The 16,965-nt window shown below is 35.9% G+C and overlaps 1 protein-coding gene across 16 annotated transcripts in view; it reads left to right on the top strand.

Annotated features, from left to right (window-relative positions):
* The window catches only part of DMD (dystrophin), a 1,142,416-nt gene that overhangs the window by 621,790 nt on the left and 503,661 nt on the right, over positions 1-16,965 (top strand). The window contains exon 1 of one of the 16 annotated variants that reach the window (XM_088160364.1): positions 9,838-9,987. The exons of the other annotated variants lie outside the window; for them this stretch is intronic. The gene's annotated coding sequence lies outside the window, so the exon portion shown is untranslated. Of the gene's footprint in view, positions 1-9,837; positions 9,988-16,965 lie in introns of those variants that run through there. 16 annotated transcript variants of the gene reach the window in all.

Genomic DNA, 16,965 nt, shown 5'->3' with positions numbered 1-16,965 from the left:
TTTATTGAGCTTTATCTCTTCAGATATCTCTAGTCTATAAAGGTCTATGCTTGTTGAAGCCAGCTTCAACTTGAATGGCTAAAGATGCATTTTCTTTTTTTTTTGCTCATAGACCCTAGGCTGGAGGTCTGCAAACAAATTTTATTATTTCTGGTTGTTGAGAACTATCCATTTAAATGAATGATTCATAAGTTTTCTGCAGGAGATCTTTACTCCAGGTCAAATAGATTCAAGAATAAGCTATAAAGACAGGCAAGAAGTAAGAAGAAACAAGGCAGAATGCAAGTATTATAATTTTCCTTCTTTCAATTTTTTAAAATTCTAATGTTAAATGTGCTTTTATAGTATTTATTTTTATAGTCTGCAACAGCATCTTACACTGATACCTGTTTTATTTCATGCTTCCTGTCCTTTTTTATAATATCTGGTTTTGAGGAGAAAAGGTCTCCCAACAATCATGTCTGGCTCAGTCCTAGTGAGTGTTTCATCCAAACCAAACTTGAGAATAGAAACAGACTTTATCTTTCTTTGTTGTTATTTTGAAAGAAACACTCTATTTTTATAAACCTGGTCATATTTATGTAATGTGAGGTGCCCTGATGAGCAATTTAAAAGTAAAAATTTAATAAATAAATAGAGAAGATAATCAGTTTAAGGAATGCACTTTTTTTACACATACTCAAATTTAAACAGCTATTTCCCTCCTGATTGGAAATCTGTTAAACTTGCTGTTTGATACATTCTGTAAGTTGCAAATGTCTAAAAGATCTGCTCACTGCATGGACTGAGGTCAGAGATCTTGGTGCTTCTGCTCTATGCTTGAGAGCATGACACTTTGATACTTGCACAGATGAAAGCTTGGCTATGTGTGATACATACTTGACATGGACTTTAGATTGCTCATAGTTTTCCTTCTAAAGGGTATTAAATGATAGAGCTAAGTTCTAATAACTGTGTAGTGCAGTCATAAAAAATAGCATACAAATTTTGAAAATATTAATTTAATAAGGTTTGAAGTACATTGTAATTATAAAAAATACGTTGTGAATATAAGTAATGTGTAATATGATCCAAATGACTGCCTGGCAGTTTTTGGCTTGATAGTTTTGATAGTGTGGAGCTAGTTCTGAGTTTATTTGGGCAGAGTGAATAAATGGTGGTTCCATTGCATAAAAGGGATGTCTGTGTCAGTTTTTCCATGGCATTGGAGAGGGTGTAAAGGTTTTTGAATTTTTCAAAATGGAGTTTTCTATTTTTTACTTTGTTAAAAAATACCTCAATTGTATAGTTTAAAACAGTTAGTAGATGACCACTGACTTTTGGCTTTATAGGGTGTAGGACTGTGGGAAAGTTTGGAGTACAGCTGCTCTGGACACCATATAACCAGCCCTAGCCTACTGCTGAAATGGAGGCAGAATTGAGAAAATAGATGTGCCTTTAAAATTGGAGGAGATGGGGGGCGGGGGGAAATGATAATACTTCTAGTGTATGTTCTGGCATGTCTCTTGACCCTTATTAGATGAAATAACTAGCTGTCATTAAAAAAAAGTCTGCCCAAGACATAAAGGTAGGAAACAGCAATGTTTTAGTCCAAAAGAACAGACATCTTAAACTGAATCATAACAAAAATTTTAAGTTTAATTTTATCATCTTCATTGATGTCTTTAATTCTACATGTAAAGACTGTGAAGTTATTTTCAGTAATGACAGGTCCCAAAGTATTTGGAATTTATATAGCCATCCAGTTTCTTCTTTTGCTGTTTTGATCTAATAAAAGTATTTCATTGTATCCTTATGAACTGCATATACACAAGAAACATGGAAAATATTTAACCTAACTCAGTTTTTATATAGTTTTTTTTTCTATAAATGTGAATTTAATTTTCTCCTTTTTATTGCAATTTCATTATCTGTTCTACCTAACAATCTTTCTAGGGTATTTTGAGGATTTAGGAGTTAATGTTTCAATATTGCTTTCAAAATGCAAATAGGACATAAGGTTTTATTCACACTAATTAATTTATAACTGTGATGTATCATTTTCTGACATAACAGTATAAGCGATACAATGTCAAGTTTATGTTTGACACTCAGTGATCCTTCTGCAGCTTTCCTAAGATGGATAAAACTGTCTATTATCTGCAACTGTATTATCTAGCCAAACTGTGGCAGTATTCTCTCCCGATTATGACTTCTATTCAAGCCTCCAACAATTAATTTATTCAATTGTGAAGCTATTTTTTATTCAACTTCATAATATTAACACTATGCACAATGAATTTATTTAGTTTTTTTAGACATATACCTTCTCAAGCCCAATTCTAAGCTTTGATAAGTAATAAAGACAAACAACAACAAAACAATTAGATGACTTTGCTAATAAATTTCTAGAATATACTGTGTATTTTATTTCCATTTCTGGAGAAAAAGAAAAATGTACCTGATATTTATTTCATTAGAAGGAGGCAAAAAAGATTCTAAATGTAGAAACTGATGGTCATGGTAGTATTAGAAATCTATATTGAATAACTGTAAACACATCAGCAAATGTCTTAGGGGTGTTTTTAATTGGTAGCTTTAAGTCTTGTCAATCATAGATATTTTCAATTGTTTAAAAAGTAGTTTGCATAAGCTATGCATGGAATTCTCTGTCATCAATATATAAGTTACTTAGACTGAGAACAGAAGTAGGACTTACTAAATGTGGGCTGTCTTTTTTGTATGAGGTTTGTTTTTTTGTTGTTGTTGTTTTGTTGGGGTTTTTTTGTGAAATAAAATACCATTTTTCAGTGATGACCTATCCTTGTAATATTCCAGCCTGTCACACTGGCCACAGCTATGACACAAATAGAACATGATAGTCCTTTTTGCTCATGAAAATGTGGAGATGCTGTAGCTGCTTTTACTGTCTTGTTGCCAATGTTGGTGAGTGGGTCAGAAAATAAATAGAAGAAAGAGAGGGCAGAAAAAAAAAAAAAGATAAAAAGGAAAAAGAAAAAAAATTTTAAAAGAAAAAAGAAAGGAATTTGTCATCGACTTAAATGTCTGTAATTTGAATGACACTGTATTTACTGTAAGCCTTGTTTTCCCCTCCTTTTTTACTAATAAAAAAGCAGGGTTTTTTTAATCACTCTTACCTCTGCTGAAGGCAGTTAAATTATCACTGCCTTATTCCTGAATCTAACCCCATGTTTCCCTTTGATCATATTCACGTCACCATCATCTTTCAGCAATGTGTGCACATTTTTCACATTGGATACCCTAGATAAGTAAATTTTATGTTCTCTTCAATAGACTGATAATCAGGGAAAGGACGTAGGATTTTCAAAGTCATCCAAGAAGCAAGGGGCTAAGGGATCATCAATTCCACTGAGATAAGAGAACTTGACTCCTTCATATTCTTTGAAAATCAAGAGTGGAATAAATGATTCTGCACTAAGTCTCAGAAAAAAAATCTTGTTGAGAAGAAAAAATTTGGAGGTCTCAAGTCGTTTTGTATTGCACCACCTTTGTAACTGAGACACCAAAATGAATACGTACAAACAGACTTCACAAAACATTAGGTAGAAAAACAGATATATCTCATTTTATCATCTTATCAGCACTCATTTGGGTATTACATATCTGTCGGCTGATATGACCTGTGAGCTCTCTAGACACACTCTTGCTTCACTTTTGATGTATTAAATCAAACCTGAATACTGTGTCAACTTTTCATTTGCTATGCTCATTTCTAATATTACTTACATGTCTTCGTATAATTCATGGATTCATTTTCATAATTAAGTTGTATTTTTTTCAAGGAAAAAAATTATGCATTAGTGTGAGATTAAGAAAAATTTGATTTTCTTCCTTAATTAACTATTTTGATGGAGGAATTTGGTGTGGCACAAAAAGATAAGATGTATGTAACAGTTTAAATATATCCATTGAAACTGATCACATTACTATAGGATTGAATTAATGAGGGAATAAATCAGTGAAATAATGCATAATCGAAATGAATACTTAAGATCTAAACCCAGTGTGACAAAATACAAATCTAAATAGAACATGCATTTCTTTGAAGTAGAATAAATTCATCTTTCTAACTAGTGCACACACTTTGAGTGATGTTCTTTTTCATCACAGGACAATTTCTCATGCTAAATTTCATCTTGAATGGAACCACAAGATGTGAAGAAGGAGCAAAATCAAATATTAGTTTTAAAATGAGCTTTTCCGTGGTAGGATGATATATGTAAATTTATATATTAGAGCTACTGAAACTATTCACAGTGTTTAATGTAGCTGACAACCTTCCTGTAATGCACCTCATAATTTTTTCAAGATATATGGCAGTTGGTCTAAAAATACTAAGCAGCAAAACAATTATTGACATTTTTTATAATTTGAAGATAAAAAATGAAGCTTTTTTATGTTTGTTGAATGATAAGAATAAAGCAATTATTGTCGTGGAAAATTGCCATATTTTAATAAATCTTTTGCTAAAAATTCATTCATCTATAAAATCTCGTATCTGATGTCCTGTGTGGATAGGCCCAATCCAATTGACTGAGATGTGATGATGTGAATTGCAGTACGAGAATTCTGTGTGCACTCCTCCTCCCTTGTAGATGTCAGGTGAACAGTCACCTTTTCAGCCAAAAAGGCAGGTGATCAGTATTGGTGATACCAACAGAGAGAACATGTCTGTGCTCCTTGTGCCCTTTGCATCTGTAAGACTCCAATACACAGGCTTCTGGCAAATTAATTAATTTGCCTCTAAAGAAAAAGCATTGTACAATATTGCAGTTTCATTTTTCAGATGTGTTAGTCAAAGCAAATTTTAGAGATAAACTCACTACTGTATCCAGAAGTAATCTGTACAGATGCCAGGAGCTGAAGACAGGGGATGGCAGCCACATCAGAAGAAGCAGGCAGTATATTGGCAGAAAGATCTACAGTGCTGATAGCACAGCAGGTGCCCTAGCAGTTACAGGCAGTGGGTTTTTTATAGGTGAAAGAGCAGTTTCTACTCCTTTCTGTGTTCAACTTTGATGTTGTCAGTGTTAAGGAATTTCTTACATCTCTATCCCTTTAGAACTTCGTTAATAACATTTTATGGGCAGGTTATACTAATATACCTTTCTATACTCTTTTTAATATAACTTTTTTTAAAAAATAGGTATCTGTAATCTAAGATGTTTTCCCTGACAGTAACAAAACTCAGCTTACTTCAAACCTTTGTTATTTAAAAAGGAAAATGAAAGGTGAAATCAACAAAACAAATTGTACTTTTGAGTGAGTGACTCAACAAGAGAGTTAACCCGTGAGAGTTTTTGAGTCTTTTGACTTATTTCAACTTCATGAACACCCACAGAATATCTCACCTACTATGCAAGGACTTCCAACCTAGGGATACATAGCATAGCGAAACCAAGGAACAGCTCTTCACAAATGGTACAAAGCAAAAGTCCATGTTATTTAAGCACACTTTTTTATGGTATCTAGAAAGTCTCTAAGGTGATCTGGATGACTTGATCTAGCTGGTAGATATTTATGTAGTTTTAAAGGGGAGTGTACAATGCCTGAGGTTTAGTCTGTTGACTTTCCTCTTCACAAAAGTCACTTAAAATTATCAAGATGGAAACAGGACTGGAGGTGGGTAAATCAGGAGTTCATAGTAAATCCTGCTCCTCTACAGCACCTCCTGCTCAAGGTTGAGAAAAACCTGCATTGTCAGGAAAGCTTATAATGGATTATAACTAGACCTTTTCTTGCCTAATAGCTGGAAACTGGAAATATCTACTTCACAGTAGGTAACCAGTCTGTAAGAAAGCCAATAAAAAGGAGCTTGCCTCCTGAGTTTGTTTGGCACACATGGGAGGGAGGGATGGGGAATCGCTACCTCCTGCAGATGTGTTATACAATGCTGAACAGGGACCAGTGCTGTGAGGGGGTGTTCACCTTTTCAGGGCTAACTGAAGGTTATCTTTTTCATTCTTTTGCACTTAATTTAATTTTTTTATTCTTAGTTGTGTCCTTGTAATACTTGCAGTACTTGATTGTGTACTGCAGCAGCAGGGCCTTTTTCCCTAACAATGTTAGCTCCTGAATTCTCTCACAGTCATGGGAAGCAGAAAACACAAACTTAAGTTCAAAAAGCATAAAGAATACCATGAGCCCTGAGGGTTGTAGAATTCTTAATGGTGATGTTACCATTATTCTACATGCTACAATAGCCTATAATCTATGCCAGCTTCAGGTGTGACTGAATCTCTTATGCAGTTTCTGTTTTCAAGAGTCTTTGGTGTAGGAATTACAGGAGTGCTTAAAGCCAAAATGGCAGCAATTTTAGCAGTAAGAATAGAGAATTGGTAATGGAACAGAGCCCTTTTTAGATCCACTATGTCGCCTTTACCTGTGGATTCTTAATACCTCCTAGAAATAACCTAGACAAATGAAATACCTGTCTATAAAGTGCCTCTTCTGACTGCCCCTTTCTGTGCTGTTTTTGCAAAAAGAAAGAACACTGTCTTTGAGATACAATCCTTTTAATGCTGTTGAAATTATTTTTTCTTCTGCATTCCTATTACAATACCCGTCTGACCAAAAGATATCAGGCTCAGCAGTACAGTGAATCAAAAAATTTGAAAGCTGATAGATCTGTGAATCTCATCTAGTAACATTCACTCCTTTTGACTTAAACCAGTCTTTTTCCTGAGAGCTTTCCTGACTTCTCCTGGTTTTGGTTACGCAAATCACACTGCAGACTTACACGTACAGAATATAATCTCCAGGATGGTCACAAACATAAGTGTCAGTAATCAGGGCAAGGTCACTCATACAGAGATGTTCTAGATCCAAGAGCAATGAGGAAACTCTTACAGGATTTGTCTGCCCACAAAATGCTCTTAATATGGACCCTCTACACTGATGTTCTTATTTTCATATTCAGAATAAATGTTTTCCGTATTATCTGGGATCTGCTGTGGATTATCTACATCTGTTTAAATATGCAGCCTTCTGACTCTTGTAGGAGAGTTCATGACAAATACAGACACATGTCTCTGTTGAGTTCCTATTCATTTGCTAAGTCAAAGTATGTTCTCCACACACTCAAGCTTAGATAACTTAGAAACCATTTTATCTCTGATAGCTGCAATCAGTGGGGTCATTTTAGGGACTTTTGTTTTCCTGGGTATAGTCCTCTGGTTTTCTGAAAGACCTGTGATTGGGGAGATGGGATGTGTTAGCTCTGCTGAAAGGCTGCAAAATGTCAGGGGGAAAGTAAAACTACTTTAGGGTGTAGTGTAAATCAAAATTGGGATTAGCTCTTGTATCTTTTTGCAAGGAAGTTTCTTTACATTTGGTCCTAGTACACTACAGTCAAAAGGAACGACAATTGTATATTTAATATGTGTGTGGAATATTTCTGCATAGGACACAAAAGGGATTGTTAAGTGCATATGAAATGTGTGTGCAATATGATTCCTGAAATAGTGCTGTGGTACTGCAGCAGCTACATAATGAATTGTTTGTAGAGAGGTTATCTGGTTTCCTGCTTACTTAAACAGTCATCAAACATAAACAAATAAACCATTTAAAATGTCTTTTGTAAAGGCTCTTCTGCTTTCAATTACTTTTGTGCACAGGAAAGGTGATGGACTGACTGTCCTTAAATGCTAAATACTTTAAACACTGAATTTGCAGCTAAGATTTATCTTCTGTTCATAACCATTTCAATGAGCCTGTATTCTACCATTCAATTAATGTATTTCAGTCTTTAATATAGTCACTTATTTATTTATCTATTTATTTTGGTGATCTTAACTAGCCTTAACAAGTACTGACAAAAATTTTATTTAAGGTAGAATATTCTAGATATATTGTAAACTTTATTGTAAACTTTGTGATGGGTGTATAGCATTTTTTCCCTTGCAATTAATAGCTACATTGTGCATTTTGGCTCTTTCTCTGAGAGGTTGCTTTCATTAGGTGCGCTAGTTTTACCTGGTTTTTAAAAATTGCAATATAACTTTCAATGTGTTACAGATGTTTACATTATAAGACAATAAAACCAAGACAAGATTGAAAGAGAGCTAAGGTATTCTAGCATTTTAAGTGGTTTTATAGAGCTGTTCACAGGAGTGTGTTTGAGGGCTGATAAGGCACTAACTATATTAAAAAGACACGGGCAGAGCATAAGTATTGTTTTTCCTTTTCAGTTACTAAAGGATGATTCCTCCATGCATTAGCCAAAAATGCAAAACCAAGGAACATTTTGTACATATTAAAGTTTTCAAGATGTACATCTTAAGAGAGCTATTTTTTGTTTTACAGATAAATGAAATACATCTGGTATTTTAACTTCTCTTTATTGTTTCTAAACTCATTAGAGACTGATTGCTTAGAAATCACAGCTGTTTGATGAGGTCAATAGGAGCTGAAAAACCTATACAGGCCAATTTAACGCCTCATAATTGGTAATGCAATTTGGAATGTGAACTCCTTAACATTTAAACAGATACAATGTTTGTAGAGAGAAAAAAAAAAAATTACACTCAATAGATATAGTTGTGAACCATGTCCTTTACCTTGGTGTCCTTTACCTTTCTCCTGCTTGGCCTTTATTACCTGTCTTATTTGTTTTAATGGGTCCTATGATCTTGGAGGGCATTGAGGTGTTCCTCCTCACCCAACCTCACTAAAAAAAGGTACTACTTGAAATAAACTGTGTTATTTAAACTATATGCCAAATATATATATATATACTTTTCTTCTTCTTTTTTTTTTTTTTTTTCCAAATGAGGTCATCACCTCTATGGTACATCTGGCCTCTTATCTTCCTGGCAGTTTTACTTCTAACCTCAAATTGCTGTGCCAGTGCCAAAAGACTAGAGCCACTAGAAAATGGTATTTTCATTGTCAGCAAGCATAAATAAATGTGTACACTACTATGGTCTGAGAAAGACTGTATGATAAAGCATATACCATATGTTATTCAACGTTATTCCTAAAATGACAAAGGCCAAATTTGCCATCTTCCTAGGTACATAAAGTTTCATTTTTATTGTATATAATGTGTATATCTTTAGCTATAACAGATAAAAATGTTTCATTTTAGACAGATTCATCACAATAGCATAAGCATTGTTCTGGTAAAGAATATTTAAAGCAAGTGTAATGTGCCAGTAACACCTCTGCAAACTGATTCACTCTAGATTGAGTAGCACATAAAGTGTAAAGGTGGGACTTAGTGTTATAGGCAGTTTTCTACTGGCTAATAGCACAGTTGAAACAGTCTACACTGATGGGCTGTTAAATGTGAACTTCAATATCTGTGTATAACAAGGAAGAAAGAAAACATTTTTTTACCGTTAGTTGAATCTGAATGAGTACACAAATAGTCTGCAGAAAATTAGGAAAATTATAGTCCAATGATAACTAAAATTAGTTCTATTCACATATTTCACCTTCTTTTTATGATTTTAGCATGAAGGCTGGAATGCTCGTGTTATCCCCTAATATGTTAGTTAGGTAAATAGTTAACACATTCCATATTGAAATATCAGCTGTTAGACTGATGGTACACAGCGCAGTGAAAACATTACAGGAGAGTAGTTTTGCAAGGATTTGTGGGACTCTGAAGAGCAGCTTGTATTTCACAGACAAGACTTATCTAGTATCCCGGACAGATTTCTTTTCTCTTCAGACGTGCCCCCCCTCCCTTCCCCCTCCTGCTCGTCCCTTTTTCCCCTTTTGAATCGTTGGTCTCTCAGAGTTACTGAGCGCTGCTGAATCCGATCCGCAGGCTCGGGGAATTTCAGTCCGGCTTTTTCAGGGAGCCGCGGATACACAAAGTTGGCTGATGTGCCATTCAGCATCCCAGCAGCTCTCCCTCTTCACACTCGCAATGGCAAAGCTTTGTGCGGATGCACTGCTGGATGCTCTGAACTAAAACCGTCTGGGGGAGCTTGGCAGGTTCTGGGCAGCCTTTTAAAGGTAAGGATGGGAAAATAGGCGTGCTGGAGAAGGAATCTGCCGGTGGAGAGCGTGGTGTGTTAGTGCTGTGCAGGCTGCATCTTAAGTCTCCTGTTCTGATGCAGGAGTCTGCGAGCTGTAGGTGGGAGGGGATGCTTTTGTACTTGAAATAAGAAGCCCCAGATTAAGTGTTAACGCAGTGACTACTTTGGAGCTTGTGACAAACGGTGCGGTGATCAAAGCTTTCTGAAAATACCTCTGTCAGTTATTTATCCGCTCGCAAGTTAAACCTAACTGTATTAAAAACAGCAGTAGAGGCCAGCAGCCCAAAGCTGCAAGGTGCTTTGAACATCTCTTCTCTTGCTGCTTTTTGAAGTCCCCTTATTGCAGTCAGTTTGGTGGAATACTCTTGAGAGAGCATTTCATGCACACTTATCTCTATTGGAGCCTTTTCTTTTTCTATAATCTACCAAGGAACAGTATGTTTTAACAAAAAAGGGCCATTTTTATATGCTCAAATCTCATACTGTGCTTAAATATCTTTTAAAAGACTACTTTTAAAACCATATAGATGTCTGTGAATTCAGGTTATAATTGACTTTCATTCAAATGTTGTAATAGCTAAGGACTTCACTAAAATGTATTTTAAATTTTAATTTCACTTGAAAAGAAGTTGAGGCTTTCTGCTTAAAATAACCTGTATTAGTAATGTTGTTTTTACTTTTGGGTGGTCTGCTTCATCCCTTCATGTATCTGGCTGTTTCAGGTTACTGTTATATCAAATGCCAGATTAACACGAGAAAATTTGAATATTGATGCTCATAGACTATTTGGGGGTTTACTACTCTGATGATAAAGTGGCTTTTGTTTTGTAATATTTTCCAAGTTTTTCAGTATTTTTTTAATTTCAGAATAGAACATGAGGTGCATAGTGTTTTTCAAGTTAATTCAGGTAATGTTTTAACAAACAAACAGTACCCCTGCTACTGTAGATTTCTAGTGCTATGCATATTAGACAAATGTTTGTGACAGCATGCATTACTTCTAAAAAACTTTCCACCTGACAATGACTCTGAAAACCTTCTTTAGGAAAAGAGTACAGAATGTTTGTTTTCCCCAATCTTTAAACATTTCTACTAAACTTCTTTTGAAATTTAGTGTGTAATTTTTGTCTTCTTAGAATTGCAGGCTGTTACCCCAGGCTGTTGTTTGTTTTTTGGTTTTTTATCCTGCTGTTTCTTGCAGTATTTGACAGTCATTACCATGCATTTTCCATTCTGAGTCTAGAGTAAGTTAAACCCCAAGATGATATCAGATGAATTTTTCATTTTAAATGAGGTGTTCCAGGTAATAACATGAAGCAAAAAGTATGATTTTTTGCATACCACTGTTAGCATAGTTCATAGAAAGTATGAAAAGAGATTATATATTTTAATAATTAAATGACTTATGGAATTGCAGATTGATATTTTCAATGGTTTTTCATTACAGTTTCTGCCATTGAGGCAATGTGAGGGCTTTGAGAAAGATGGAGTGCTGTAATTACCAGGTGCACATGTTCATTAATCCTTCCTAGCTAGAAAAAGCTTCAAGTTCTTTTCCAGTGGCATATTCCTAAAGCTATAAATATCTAAATTGTGTCAGCCAAGAAGTCACACAGAATGGAGGCTTTTTTTGAGTTCAATTTCATGCACTGTTGCTTTGGTCTTGTGAAGGAGTGCTTTGCATTCTTCATGATAGATATTTGTCCTCTTCATTATAAAAGTTCAGAAAACAAACAGTTAGGTCATTGATTATTTAGTCTCAAGTATGTGCGAATTAATTAAGACAAGTATTCCTGAGCATAAAAATATGTAAAAATAGCTTTCTCAAGTGAAGACAAAACAGAAGAGTTGCTAAGATAATTTTAAATCTTAAACATAAGATTTTAGTAAAAAAACTTGGAAAGCAGGAGTTTAGAGTTGGGAAAAAGGATGTTAGAGGAACATCTACAATACTCTGCATTGTTTTTTTTCCTTTTTCTGTGCACTGGCAGGTTAAATAGCATGGTGATGGAATACTGCAGTTTTATTCTCTGACTTCCTTTTAAATACTCTGATATAATTGTCAGTCTTTAACTTTATGTGAACAGAAAAATTAGTAAATCCATTTGTATCTCTGTCTATTTCCTTGTGGATGTCTATACATAAGCATTTAGGTATTGTATTTAATTACAGAGCATTAAAGGTAATTTTCATCAGATGTTATTTTTAATAGATATTTGAAGCATGCAATGGAATCTTTCAAATGTCTATATATAATTTCTCTATGAACATGCATATATGTATGTGCACCTTTTGAAAGTATTATTGTTAGCATTTACTGGAACTGCACTGAGATGTTGATTTTACAGTCAACTCCCTGTCTCCAACCTGCCATTTGACATATAGAACTGTTTCAGGATTGCACATCAATTTGTTTGAAAAGCACTAAACTGTCTTTTTCCTTAACTCACAACTGTCAGTAATTTTAGACTCTCTTGGAAGTTCAGCATTAAGGTATCTTTTGATTTTGAATTTTTTTAGCTTTTTTTTTTTTTTTTCTTACACTGAGCTCAGAAAATCTCAAATAACAGAGATTGAGAAGAGGTCATACCTTACTTGCACGTGAAAATGGTAGTTGTTATCAAACATAAACTTGAGAGAAGGCACAGATGTTGCCTGTGGATAGTGCACTTCATTCACATTACCAGACTTCATGAATTGCTGAGGAGATCCAGTGCTTCCCTCCTGCCCTACAAAAGCGTGTAAAGAGCAAGGATTTTGATTTTTTATTTTCCTCAAATAAGTAAAAAACCCCAGCACTGTACCTCTGCATTATTAAGAGTGGAATGCATGCAGAAAGTGAGAAGAGGGCTGGGTGCAGGGCTGGCAGGGTGTGTGAGATGAGCCTCCCCTCCCCGAGGGAGCTGTCCAGCAGCAGCCAGAGCCTGATGCCCTCACAGCTTTGGGCAAACATCAGATAATTTTGTCTCAGGATGTTCCCTTCCAGGGAGCTGGGAGTTAGATGGGAAATGTATTACCTGCTGTGGATCACCGGCAACTTTCTTTAATGGTTTGTGGGGTCTGGGGAATGGGTTGAGATCACCCTGTCAGACAGTGTCTCAGTGCAGCTTATGGGCATGCAGCATTTGGGCACAGTAACACTGACATGAGTTTAGCCTAACATTCTTATGGTAAATAGCATAATTTTTAATGAAGATATTGCATTGGCTTTGCATGGCCAATACGAGGTTTTGGTAGCACAGGAGAGACTCCTGTGAGAAGCTGCCAGAAGCTTGCCCCCTGTCCCGTTGAGCCAATGCCAGCTGGCTCCAAGGTGGACCCACCACTGGCCAGGGCCGAGCCTGTCAGGGACAGTGGTTGCACCTCTAGGACATTATATTTAAGAAGGAGGGGGAAGAAAATGCTGTGCAACAGCAGCTGTCTGAGAGAGGTGAGAACGTGAGAGCGAAATTCCTACAGGCACCCAGGTCAGTGAAGAAGGAGGGGCAGGAGGTGCTTCAGGCATCAGAGCAGAGATTCCCCTCATGGTGGAGACCATGGTGAGCCAGCTGTGCCCCTGCTGCCCATGGTAATAAATTAAGCTAATTTCCCCAACTCCACTTTGTTTTGTCCATGACAATTAACTGGTGAGTGATCTCTCCCTATCCTTATTTCAACCCATGAGACTTTCATTAAATTTATCTCACCTTCCCAGCTGATGAGGTGAGAGATAGAGTGACTTTGGTGGACACCTGGAAACCCACCACAGTTATGTTTTATCAAGTTACTTTAATTTCTTGTTATTTTTTTAATTGTATTGATTATTCAAAGAATATGTCATTTTTATCCCAACAATCTGTCTACCTCATTTTAGTAGGGCTTTTAAATTATTTTTATCTTAATAACTATTTGATTTTTTCTCCCTGGTAACAACAACCTGTGGCAAGACTAAAACCACATTTAGGCACAACTTTTTTTGGGTTCATCAGTTCTAATGACTTGCAGGGAAATTCCCTTCCCTTCCCTTCCCTTCCCTTCCCTTCCCTTCCCTTCCCTTCCCTTCCCTTCCCTTCCCTTCCCTTCCCTTCCCTTCCCTTCCCTTCCCTTCCCTTCCCTTCCCTTCCCTTCCCTTCCCTTCCCTTCCCTTCCCTTCCCTTCCCTTCCCTTCCCTTCCCTTCCCTTCCCTTCCCTTCCCTTCCCTTCCCTTTTTTCCTGCTTGATGTTATCTCTATTTGCTTCTCTGCCTTTGGTTTTGGCCACTAGTGGTGACTGGCTAGATGTCTTCTTAATCTTGGTTCATCAGAAAATAGCTAAGGCATTGCTGCTACATCCAGCATGCATTTAAGGAAGATTAATGATGTTTTATTGAAAATATAGCCTGTCTTGGATGCATTTTATTGATTTATTTATTTTTCTTTTCTTCTTGTTGCCTATTAAAAAAAAAAAAAGTTTGACAGAACAGGTGAGTACACACTTTTGCATTTTTGTACTTATGGACAGCATACCAGCTGTAAAATTAGCTGAAATTATTTATGGGTGAACAGAGTCTTCCTGACATTTTTTCATAGATTCTAATTTTCCAGCCTCATCTTCCAAAATGCTGACTATTTACTCAAAGCTCCATGTCAGAACAGAATGAGAAATTATATCTTGCAGAAAGCAGTAAAACACCTTCACATTATGTTAAGTACACTGGTTAGCATGCTGTTGCAATTTCATTGATGGACATTGAGTATGGGGTGAATTTGATCAAGTTAGAGTGGTTTAATAAATGGCCATGCCTTTTGCAAAGTAATGTTTTTTTAGTCTATCATCTGTGTAGCCAGTAATGTAGATTTGCATTGCCTCTAGCAAAAGAAGGAGCTCAAGCTCAGTCTCTTACTTTTCGGATGAATGTAACTTAATCTCTAGGCTATAACATAATAAGGGAGGGCCCTGTTTTTAAGAGAAAATGGGAGCCATAATTGCTTTTTTGCAAGAAACCCAATTCTATCAGTTTGTGTTAGGCATATTCTGAGAAAACTTATGAGTTAAGCCTCCATTTTTGGCACTTAGTGCAGTTTGCATTTTATGTGGCAGTAGCAAGATGCACGTGCAGGATTAGCCTGTCTGTACATCCAAATGGCAGCCTTTAATATCTGTGGGTAAAATCTGAGATCTGGACTCTAGTTGTGCAGAGGAATGTGGTAGTCATCAGCTAAGTTAAAATGGTAGTATACATTATTGTCAATACATAATTATTTTCAAATACATTTTTTCCCCACAAGTGTAGAAAGGAATATATGATTTTGGATGCCAGAAGAAGATTGTAATTGGTAATATCACATACATCTGCTTCTTTTTCTTGTAGATTTTGTTTCTGTTTTGAATAACTTACTGAGATTCTGCTATAAATGTATGATTCTTTTTTTTTCTTTTTAGTTTTTGGGCTTTTGCTTTGATTTCATTACGCATTTGCTTAGTGTTTCTTTTTTGTCATCTTACCAGCCTTAGAAGCTTTTTGTACAGCATTAACCACAAGAATTTTTCTTCCTTCTTGACAAAATCATTAAGCTAAGAGGCCAAAGCCTTTTGCTACCTGTATTGTGATAAAAGTTGTGGTTATAATGCAGTAAATGTGGTGACCTTGGTCTGACTAATAGTAGCAAAGTAAGCACCATATTACACATTCCAGTCTGGACTGTCAAACAATCAATAAAGGTTTTACCAGTGGTTTGTACCAACTGCTTTGTAGACAGCTTTGATGTTAGTGGGCAATATCTGAGCTCTGAGTGTCTTTGTGGATGACCATGACCAGCCTGATGAATCTTTAGATCATCCAATATCTGCACCTACCTCAATTTCACAGAAACAATTTCTGTCACCAGCTCTCTGACAGTCAGTGTTTTCAAGGAAGCCTCAGCTAAGTTTCTGCACCCAAATAGAACTAGAAGGGAAAAAACCTCTTTTTCTGCTGTCCTTTATTCACTTTAGAAAGTGAAAATATCATGATCCTTTCCTCATCTTGCCCTGTCCCCTCTCATCACTTGCCTTAGTTGTAACATGGGTGCAGGTTGGAGGAACTGCCATCTCACAGCCTCATGACTTTCTGCCCATCATGGATTAGATTTTTTGTTGCTTCTGGAAATGAAGACGAACACAAACATTTAAAAAATTCTGTAGAGGCTGAACCAATCATAAATGTCATTAGGAGTCCTTAAACAACTAAATCTGTGCTTTCAGTGTCCTTGACACTGCCTCCAAAAGTATAGATATTCTGTTTGGAGACCATATACTCTAGGCTTTCTCCCCAGTGGAATGGAAGAAGATAAAATCTGTGTGAGAAATTCCATATTCAAAGTAATTTCACCTAATTTCATCCTTTTTAGACTTTAAATCATGATAGTTTGTTTTATTACTTGGTTTTGTGTGTTGGTTTTTGTTTAAAGAAAGAGACTTCTGTCTAAACCTTAGCAGTAAGAAGAACAGATTACATACCTAAAAATTTTCTCTGCAGTATTAGTGAAGTAGCCCAGATAAAGAGGTGTTAATGCCTATAATAGTGTATTATATTTGTTAATATAAAATGATGATTATTTAAATTAGGTAAAATCTTTACTTCATAAATATTAGCAATATGATAAAAGCAGCAAGGTGAGAAAAGACAGAAAGCAGATCTGAGATCCACTGAGGGTTTGTCTTGACCAGAAGAGTATTCTTGACAGAGTTACAGGACAGGTGTAAAGTTGAAGTAGCAGGTACATGCTTTCCCTTGTGTTTTCTCCTTCTACAGTATGTTGTCTGGTAAGTTGTATTCTGCCCTTTTGTGTTTACTTTGTGGAGATTAAAAGCTGTTGGAGATTTTGTGAGGGAGTTAAGAAATGTATAGGACTATAAATTTCACAAGAGTAAAAGGGATGTAAAGTCAATGAGATTTATCAGACATCCTTATCCCACATTATATTTATAGATAGAACTTTTATATATTTAATTTACT

The sequence above is a fragment of the Sturnus vulgaris genome, chromosome 2, assembly GCF_052056855.1.
Source record: "Sturnus vulgaris isolate bStuVul1 chromosome 2, bStuVul1.hap1, whole genome shotgun sequence".
NCBI lineage: Eukaryota > Metazoa > Chordata > Aves > Passeriformes > Sturnidae > Sturnus > Sturnus vulgaris.
Note: the sequence above shows the minus strand (reverse complement) of the source record. Positions and strands in the feature narration are given on the sequence as shown.